This window comes from Cricetulus griseus, chromosome 3 (genome assembly GCF_003668045.3).
Source record: "Cricetulus griseus strain 17A/GY chromosome 3, alternate assembly CriGri-PICRH-1.0, whole genome shotgun sequence".
NCBI classification, from domain to species: Eukaryota; Metazoa; Chordata; class Mammalia; order Rodentia; family Cricetidae; genus Cricetulus; species Cricetulus griseus.
Window position 1 is genome coordinate 92,871,682 of NC_048596.1, and position 10,101 is coordinate 92,881,782.

The following is a 10,101-nucleotide window of genomic DNA, read 5'->3' on the forward strand; positions in this document are numbered from 1 at the left end:
TTGATAGAAGTGATTGACAACTGTCAATTTTAAGAGTTTGAAGGTAGAGGGAAAGCTCAGATGTGTCCTTAAAGCTGGGTATCCTGGTGCATGCTAATAATCACTGCCCATTGAAGGTAGAGGCAGAAGGATCAGAAGTTTGAGGACAGCTTGGGCTCCTGTCTGAAACACACACACACACACACACACACACACACACACACACACACACACACACACTTTCTCATTGAACTTGTTTTAGTGACTCTCAGAATTCTCTGACAGATTTTTGATTCAGTTGTTTATCTCAACAGTAAGGAACAGCTCTCTACTTGGACTTAACATCCGCTCAACAAGAGTGTTACCATACCTAGTGCTGGAAACCTATCTAACTACTCAGTGCTAGTGAAATCGTATTTAGTGGAGGAGAATCTACAACCACTAATTGACTAAATCAGCATAATCCCTAACAGCAATCCATAAACATTTGTCCTATACCCACAGATAAATGTAGTCTTCACCCCTCATCAAGGAAATGTCTCTTTGCAACAGGCAGAAACCTCTGCAGAATACAATAACCAATCAAAATGCAGCTTGGTGGAGCTCAGTCCCAGCTGATACATCTACAAAACACTCCCACATCTAAGGCTCAGGGAACACTGCAGAAGATGGTCATAAAGATGGTAAGAACCAAAGGATCAGGGAGTTTGTTGTGAGATTGTGTCTCCTAGTAACATCAGAAGCTGTGATGGTAAAGTCTCACCAATATGACCTCCCCAGTGTAAACTGAACAAAGATGACACTAACAGACATGTGTAACTGGATGGAGAAAAGGAAACCAGGCCTCAACCCTACACAAAGAACTATAAGCAAATGAGTAAAGCTGAGAGTAGGAGAGGTAGTCTCCCCCAGGGAAGAGCACACCAACTGGTTGTCCAATGTCAAACAGTCAGCCCTGAAAACATACATACAAGTAACACTATATGGACTCAAGAGGTTATAATTAGGAATGTGTATGTGTGTGTTTGTGCAAATACATATATGTATACAATAACAAGTAGTGAAAATGAGGCTATGAAATTGAAGAAGAGTGGAAGGACTTGGAGGAAGAAAAAGGAAGGGAGAAATATAATTAAATTATCATCTCAAAAACAAAAAATACTGTTTTTTAAAACTAATAACTTGGCCGGGCGTTGGTGGTGCACGCCTTTAATCCCAGCACTCGGGAGGCAGAAGCAGGCGGATCTCTGTGAGTTCGAGACCACCCTGGTTTGCAAGAGCTAGTTCCAGGACAGCCTCCAAAGCCACAGGGAAACCCTGTCTCAAAAAAACAAACAAAACAATAGAAAAAATAAAACTAATAACTTAAAACTGCCACACACATGAACAAATAGTCCACAAAATATTCCCCTTTCATTCTGCAGGTTTTACAGTATATGTGATCATTCTCTAGCCTTTTACTCATACTTAGATGGCCAATTTAGGCAAACAGTTCTGAGACCATTCCTCCACCATTGATAAAGACTGGAGCAGCCAGTGTTAGGGATGATATTCATGTAGCCTTCTGAACTTTCTGGATGATTTGGTGATCTTGCCAACTCCATCAGCTTTCTTGTCCACAGCTTTGATGTCACCCACAGCCACTGTCTGCCTCATGTCACAAACAGTAAAACAACCCAAGGGAGGATAATCAGAGAAGCTCTAGATGCATGTGGGCTTGCCTGGGACCACATCAACAATGGCTACCTTGACCAGATTCCAAGAGAGTGAGACCATTTTCCAGCTTCTTACCAGAATGGCGATCAATCTCCTCTCTAAACTCAGCAGACTTGCATGCTATGTAAGCTGTGTGACAATCCAGGACAGGGGCACTGCAGTGTGAATTTGGCTGGATGGGTCAATCATCTGAGCAATGAAGCCACCTGCTTCCACTGGTAGGTCATTATTGCTGTTACCAGCAATGTTGTCACATCTAACATCTTTGACAGACCTGTTCTTTACATTGAAGCCCAGGAAGAGCTCCACTCAAAACCTCATGGTTTGTTTCAACAGACTTTACTTCAGCTGTGACATTGACTGGAGCAAGATAACCACCATGACAGGTTTGAAAACATCAGTTTCTACTCAGGCCACAGGTATAGTTACAATACCACCAATTTTATAGATATCCTGGAAGGGCAGTTGCAGATGTGTCAGTTGAAGAATTGGTGGCAGGATACAATTCAAAGCTCCCTGCAGTATGGCTTTACCCACACCACCATCTTTATGGGTGACTTTTCATCCTTTGAATCTAGGCATATTGGTACTTGTCTCTAGCAGTTTGTCACTATTCCAACTAGAATTTGGCACAAATGCTACTGTGTTAGGGTTGTGACCAATTTTCTTAATGTAGGTGCAGGTTTTAGTGTGGATCCATAGGATCCGCTTTGTTGACACCAACAGTTTCACACAGTGTGTAAGCCATAAAGGCATGCTCACAGGTTTGCCCATTCTTGGAAAAACCAGCACCACAACTTGGAAAAACCAGCACCAAAATTCACCCACACCAGCACCACAATCTGTAATCATGTATTGTTTTGATTTTTAATAACATTACTGTGTCTGGGGGCATCAATAGTAGTAACATAATGTTTGCTGCTTGCAAATTTCCACAGGGAGATGTCAATAGTGATACCAAACTCACACTCAGCTTTCAGTTTGTCCAAGACCCTGGCATACTTGAAAGAGACTTTTCCTATCTCAGGGGCCCCTTTTTCAAACTTTTCAATAGTTCCTATCAAGTCTACTGTCAGGGCTGGTATATTGGAAATGTCTTCCATCCTGCCATGAGTTCTGAGAGCCTCAAGTCATTTGTATTGTCTTTAAGTTGTTAGCTTAATGGCTTCAGGATGCCCTGGCTTCAGTGGTGAATGGCTCTTATCTAAATGACAATAGACCTAGGCCCAGGCGAGTTTACATTCATCCTGAAGGCCAGATGATACATGCAGCTATGGAGTGTCTTTAGGATTAAGGGAAATAATTGCTATCTGCCCTTTATACATGATAATAGAAGTCTTTTGCCACTGTTCCCACCTTTGGTTGGTTACTTAAGATTGATGCATAAATAAACTGTGCACATTCAGTATTAACTGATCCTGCCCTCCTGATATGATCCTATGTCTCCATCTTTTCTTTAACCCCCATAGCTAGCCTTCCCTCATCCACACTCCTCCACTTAGGAACCGACCCGGGGCTGTTCAGCTGGTCCTGATCACAGCTCCGAAGACACCAGTCCTTCACAGTCTACCACATTTGTAGATCAGATGGCCAGTAGTGGTGGACTTGCCATTACATAAAAGTAGAGGGTGTACAATTATGTATAGTACATAATACCAAGTTTAAAAATGACTGCTACAGTTCATGTGTATACTATATATCATTTAGGGTTTAGAAACTTCTTATTAAAACAACTGTCACACAGCCTCAAGAGGGCAGGTCCTTCAGGAGATATTCCAGAAAAAGGTATTGTTAGGATAGATTTATCTATATGTGCGCTGACAACAATGTTGATGTCTTTTCCTTTCCCATTTGGTTTCAAGGTAGCAGTGGTTTTCACAACACTCACATTCTGATAGCAAACCCTTCACCAAATAAAACAAAACAAAACACATTTTTTTAACAAATAAAAATTTTAAATAAAATAAAACAACTATCCTTGGGATGCAACATATTCTAAGACATTCAAGAAGTAGAATAGTTACTAAGCAACCAGCCTCTTGCAAGTTAAAATGTTTATACCTGGAGTTTGTCAGATAATCCTAATATGTGCACAATTGAATTGCTACTGATATTAACTAAAGCAATACATTTGAATCTATTAATATACAAGTAAATGCATTTTGAATTGTGCTGTTGACTATGGTGTGGTGATGGTGGTGGTGGTGGTGGTGGTGGTGGTGGTGCGTGTGTGTGTGTGTGTGTGTGTGTGTGTGTGTGTGTGTGTGTGTGTGTGTGTAGACACATTTATACATACATAGACACATAGACAGATAGAAGTGGATAGAATCTGTCTGACTGGTAGTCTCAAACAGCTCAAGACAACCTGGAACTTACCATGTCCCTAAGAATGACCTTGAACTTATGATCTTCCTGCATCTACTTCAGGAGTGCTGAACTTTCTGATGTGCTCCACCATGCTCAGTCCTATGTATTTTTCTTGTCGATGTTTTATGTCTACTGTAATGTGCTTGGTACAAAACACATTTCTTAATCTGTTATTCATAGCATCCCAAACTGGGAGATGTCATGAGCTACATAACATTTTCATTCAAGAATAGACTATACTGCAACAGAAAAATTCCTATCACTCAAGTGATGTCTTAGCTATAAAAGTGTTGCATCCCACTGTACTGCTCATTTTGGCAATGTTGGCATAAACAAACCTACTTATATTGCTAGTTACATAAAAGTAGAGGGTGTACAATTATGTATAGTACATAATACCAAGTTTAAAAACGACTGCTACAGTTCATGTGTATACTATATATCATTTAGGGTTTAGAAACTTCTTATTAAAACAACTGTAACACAGCCTCAAGATGGCAGGTCCTTCAGGAGATATTCCAGAAAAAGGTATTGTTAGGATAGAGTGACAACTCCATGTTCTAAATATCTTCTAATAGAATGAGATATGAAATTAGAATCCATGATATTGATGACCATGATCTTGTGAGCTTGTGTATGACTTTGAGCTTCATAGTGGGTCCCAAATTCACTTAAAAAAAAGTATAATATATTCTGGGGAATAAAAGCCACCAGTACTCTTACCCAGATATTAACCTTGAATATCAATCTACCATGGAAGATGTTCCCATTGGTTCCATAGTGACATAATTGTTGTGGGAGTGGCCAACTACTTTCTGATTGGATTTGAGATCCACACTCCACAGGAGGAATTCCTACCTGTAAGTCCATAGCTTGGAAAATCATAGGTCCTAGGGAAGAACATAAAGCTTGTGTTGAATAGACATAGTGTCAAGCTGCCTTCTATGTATTTGTGTTTATATCCATAGATTAGAGAAGCTCAGCTTTGGTCAGAGAAGCTCCTGTTTACAATGGCAATGGTTAATGCAGAAAATCATAACTTGCTATAGTGTTGAGAATGAGTGACTATGGGTACTCAGCCCTAAGTGGAACATTTGTGTCACCACTTCCAAAGTTCAAGGAGCATCATGGAATAGCGGGAGGAAAGAATCTAAAAACCAGAGGAGGGAAAGAAGTACTGTGATATACTATCTTCTGGACATGACCTGGCAGTTGTACCCATAAACTCATAGCAACTGTAGCTACCCAAACAATGTTTATACAAGACTAGATCTGATGGGAGATGTCCTTCCGTATATATGTTGCTCTTATTGGTTCATGATTAAAACACTGTCCAGCCAATGAGGCAGGGAGATAGGTAGGACTAAGATGAGAATTCTGGGAAAGGTAGGCAGAGCAGGCCCACCAGAACAGATGCCATGTAGCCCTCCAAAAGAGTAATAGGTCCAAACATTCTCCAGTAAGCCAAGACCTCGTGGAAATACTTAGATTAATAGAAATGGGTTAATAATTAAGACAGAGTTAGCCAGTAAGAAGCCCTAGTCACCGGTCAACTGTAGGGGGCCGTTTCCTGCATTGCTCCATTACAATAATGGTGCCTAAAGACACCAAGATGTAAATTACTTCACAGGCGCTGGGTAATCTCCATTCCTTTGATCTCTGCCTATCCCGTGGCTCATTTGGCCTGAGGAGCTGAAGCCATTCATAGGGTAACACGTCCCAGGCGGCTGGTCAGCCTTTATAAGGGATGGTTTTCTTGGTTCAGTGTCTCCGCTCTGGTAAGATGCATTAAAGCTTGTCTGCAGAAGGATCCAAGTGTCCTGCGTGTATTTCTTGCCGGCCGAGAAAATACAGCGCGCGCGGGACAGTCAACAGTTTCCTAATTAATATAGCATCCATATGTTTATTTGGGACTAAAGAAGGTGGCTGTGGGCCCAGGCTGGGAAAGAAAATCGAGCAACAAGATCCATCAACATTCTATCATGGATGGTAAAGGGGCTCATGAGCCCCCATCCTTCCCTAAGGGGCTATAGGAAGTTCATGCTTGCTACAGGGAGAGGAGGAATCATATTCCTCAGGAGTATTATCACTAATAAGTAGTCCTTCCTCAAGTAAAATCTACCAGCCCTACACACCCACTCTCATGCAAGCAACCCTAAATACAGTGTCACATGCAAGTGTACACACACACACACACACACACACACACACACACACACACACACACACACGTAAAATAGAAGAGGAAGTTGTTGGAAAGAACAAGTGGTTCAGTAGGGAAGAAGAAAGGTATAAGAGAAGCTAGATAATAGGGGCAACACAATATGCATATACGTATGAAACTGTAGAACAATAAATGAATATATTTTTAAAAGAAAACAATTCTTTATAAGTATCCCAAACTCACAGTGAGATATTATTTCCACTATAACAGTATTAGAGGATGGAACCACAGAAAGGTGATCAGGTTTAGAGGGCTGAGAATGGAATCAATGTCATTGCCTAGGGATGAGCTTGCCTCTTTTATTTCTTTGTCTTTTCACATTCATCTATATCATGGCAGCATGGAGGCCCTTGCCTTCCACTTGGACTCCCCAGCCTCCAGAATGGTGAGAACTCTTGGTAATTAGGAGTGACTTGGTCTTGCAGCAGCATGTGATGGCACACGCCTGTAATCTATGCAGGAGGGCTGAGGCTATCTTGGCCTGCTTGAGACTTGACTTACACAGCAAGTCAACAACATTCTGTCTCACTTCCTCCATCACAGCAACATCACACATATTAGACTTGTGGTATTGCTGCTGCAAATGCTTCTGAAGATGAAGCTTAAGAACTTTTAGTTTGCATGCTGAGGAAAAACACCTTCAGAAAATGACAGTTGAAGGCAGCTATGGCATCCTCTGAGTGATGTCATTATAATTGATAGTTCTTAAGCATCTGTTACATACTGTGTACTTTACACACATTACTGCATCTGACCTACATTAGCCCTCCATTTTATATATGAGGAGAGAAGCACAGAAAGGTCTGGTAACTTCTCCAAGTAGCTTAGTCCTGACAGCAAAGATACTGGCCCAAGGGCCTATATTTTTTTTTGTGGGTGTTGCTGTTCGTTTTTATTTTGTTTTTTGTTTTTTATGTGAGTCTTGAGTAGCTGATTCTTCCCTTACTTCCTAAATGATGGTATTACAAGAGTGACCCACCACGCCCAGATAGAACCTGTTTTGTATGCCACACTGTTGCATACAAAACTTTTATACCTGAAGGGTGAAAGTACTCAGTATCTTTACTCTTCAGTTGATGTTTCAAAGCCTCTTAACAACTAGTCTATTGTCTGCTACATGACTTCATTTCCCAAAAATCCTTTTAGAAATGTGGTACCTAAGCTGAACCTAGCAAGCCAGTGTCAGGCAGCATATTTGGTGTCACCGAGAATGTGGTGCTGTGCCTCTTGCCTCCTCTGGGTCTCAAGCTTTTACTTTGCTGCATGGATGGCAGTACCTTGGATGCAGCAGATGAAACCCATCTTGTCCCGTGCATCTTTGATGCTGCTTATTGATCACATCTTACTACCCACAATGCAGACCCTGTGTAAAACCAAAGAGGTGATGCTTTGAATGAGCTCTCAAGGCTCAGATTCCATTCTGGAGGAGTAGTCATGAATGCCTACTGACAGAAGTTCCATCAATCGTAATTTTTGCTGATTCAGTTCTTTGCCAGATAGTTGCTTTATATGAAAGGAAATGAGAGCCAGAGCTATCTTCTAATGATTAGCACTGGCCTGAAGTACTCACAAACCTCCTTCTCATTCATTATGCACTTGCTGTTGAGCTTGGCATACATTTCACCTTGACCAAGAGATTTGCAATGACTTGGAGCTCATGTTCTTGACACCTGCTTTCTCATCTTGGTCATTAGTCTCCTTTGAAAGCTGTTAGCTTCATCTTCCCTGTTTGAGTGAACTTTTCTTGAGAAGAAATGGAAGCAATTTCGAACTTGGTAGCGACGGCTTCATCCATCTGAGTGTTCTTATTTGCTTTTATAGCAAGAAGGGGATTGTTCTACTATATTCAGGATACTTATTCCTCCTGCCTGGGTTGTGTGAGTTTCTCCTTATTTTTATAGTTGATGAGTACAGAATTGTAACTACCATTTCCTTCACTTTAAAGAATGCAGAGTCTTATTAGCTCTATCATTTAAAAGCCACACCACTGGAGAGACAACCATGAAAGGCAAAACACTGGGCCCCAGGTGTAGTATTTCTTTACTGTGATGTGTCTCTGGTCTCACAGGCTTATACTTTACTTGTTCATTTGTTCATAATGAGGCCAGAGGAGAGAACCAAGGTCAGATTCCTGGGCCTTATCTCCCTCCACCACCAGATAAAATTATTTTTTGATATAGTATCACATGCAGCTAAGGTTGACCTCAAAATCATTATGCAACAGAAGATGACCTTGTATTTCTGATGGGCCTCCCTCCTACAGTTGGGATTATAGTCTTGTAACTAGTGTTTGATTTATGCTGGGCTGGTAAACTAATGCAGGACATCTGGCATGCTAGGCAAGAACTCTACCACACCCCAACCTCCAGGCCCCATATAAATATATTTACTTTAAAAATACTTTTTAAAAAAGTGTGTGTATGTGTGTGAGTGAGTGAGTGTGTGTGTGTGTGTGTGTGTGTGTGTGTGTGTGTGTGTGTTTAAAAACAGTGCTCAAATAGCCCAAGCTGGCCCTAAAATTGCTATGTAACTGAAGCCCAGGATGACCTCCTGCCTCTATTTCCCAAGTTCTGGGCTTACAGGCATGGTGCCATCTCTAGCTTTTCCTATCACATTTATTTAGCTAGTTCTTCTCAATACTAGTATTTATTTCTTTTATTTATTTTTTGAGATTAATAACATTATATTGTTAATTTTTTTAAAAAAATCTTATTTTATATACAAATCCCAGTTCCCTCTCCCTTCCTTCCTCCCACTCCCTCCTCCATCTCCCCATCCTATCCCCGATCCACTCCTCAGAGAGGATGAGGCCTCCCATGGGGAATCATCAAAGTCTGTCACATCATTTGGGACAGGACTGAGGACCTCCCCTCTGTATCTAGGCTGAGCAAGGTATCCCTCCATAGGGAATGGGTTCCAAAAAGCCAGTTTGTAGACTAGGGATAAATTCTGGTTCCACTGCCAGTGGACCCATTGGCTGTGCAAGTCCCCCAGATGTCACCCATATTCAGGGGGCCTAGTTTGGTTTTATGCAGGTTTTCCAGCTGTCAATCCAGAGTCAGTGAGCTCCCACTTGCTCAGGTTAGCTGTTTCAGTGGGTTTCCCCCAGCATGGTCTTGACCCCTTTGCTCATCACTCCTCCTTCTCTACAACTGGACTCCAGGAGTTCAGTCCAGTGCTTAGCTGTAAATTTCTGCTTCTGGTATCCCATATGACTTTAAGGTGAGTTATCAATCTCATTTTAAGGGAAGGGCATTTACGGTAGCCTCTCCACTATTGCTTAGATTCTTAATTGGGGTCATCCTTGAGGATTCCTGGGAATTTCCCTAGTGCCAGATTTCACATTAACCCCATAATGGCTCCCTCTATCGAGGTATCTTTATCTTTGCACTCCCTCTCTGTCCTTCCCCCAACTTGACCTTCCAAATCCCTTATGTTCTTCTCCCTCCCCTTCTCTCCTTCTCTCTCTCCTACCTCCCTACCCCAATGCTCCCAATTTACTCAGGAAATCTTGACAATTTCCCCTTCTAGGTAGGGGGGTGGTGTCCATGTATGACTCTCTTAGGGTATTCATTGTTTCCTAGCTTCTCTGGGGTTGTGGATTGTAGACTGGTTATCCTTTACTTTATGTCTAATATCCACTTATGAGTGAGTACATACTGTGTTTGTCTGTCTGTTATTGGGTTACCTCACTCAGGATGGTTTCTTCCAGTTTCATCCATTTGCCTTCAAATTTCAAGATGCTATTATTACTATTTTTTTTTATCGCTGAGTAGTACTCCATTGTATATATGTACCACATTTTCTTTATCTAT

General features: G+C 41.4%; 1 pseudogene; it reads right to left on the minus strand.

Annotated features, from left to right (window-relative positions):
- Positions 1-1,518: 1,518 nt before the first annotated feature.
- Positions 1,519-7,588, minus strand: LOC100764210 (annotated as a pseudogene).
- Between the last annotated feature and the right edge of the window lie 2,513 nt (positions 7,589-10,101).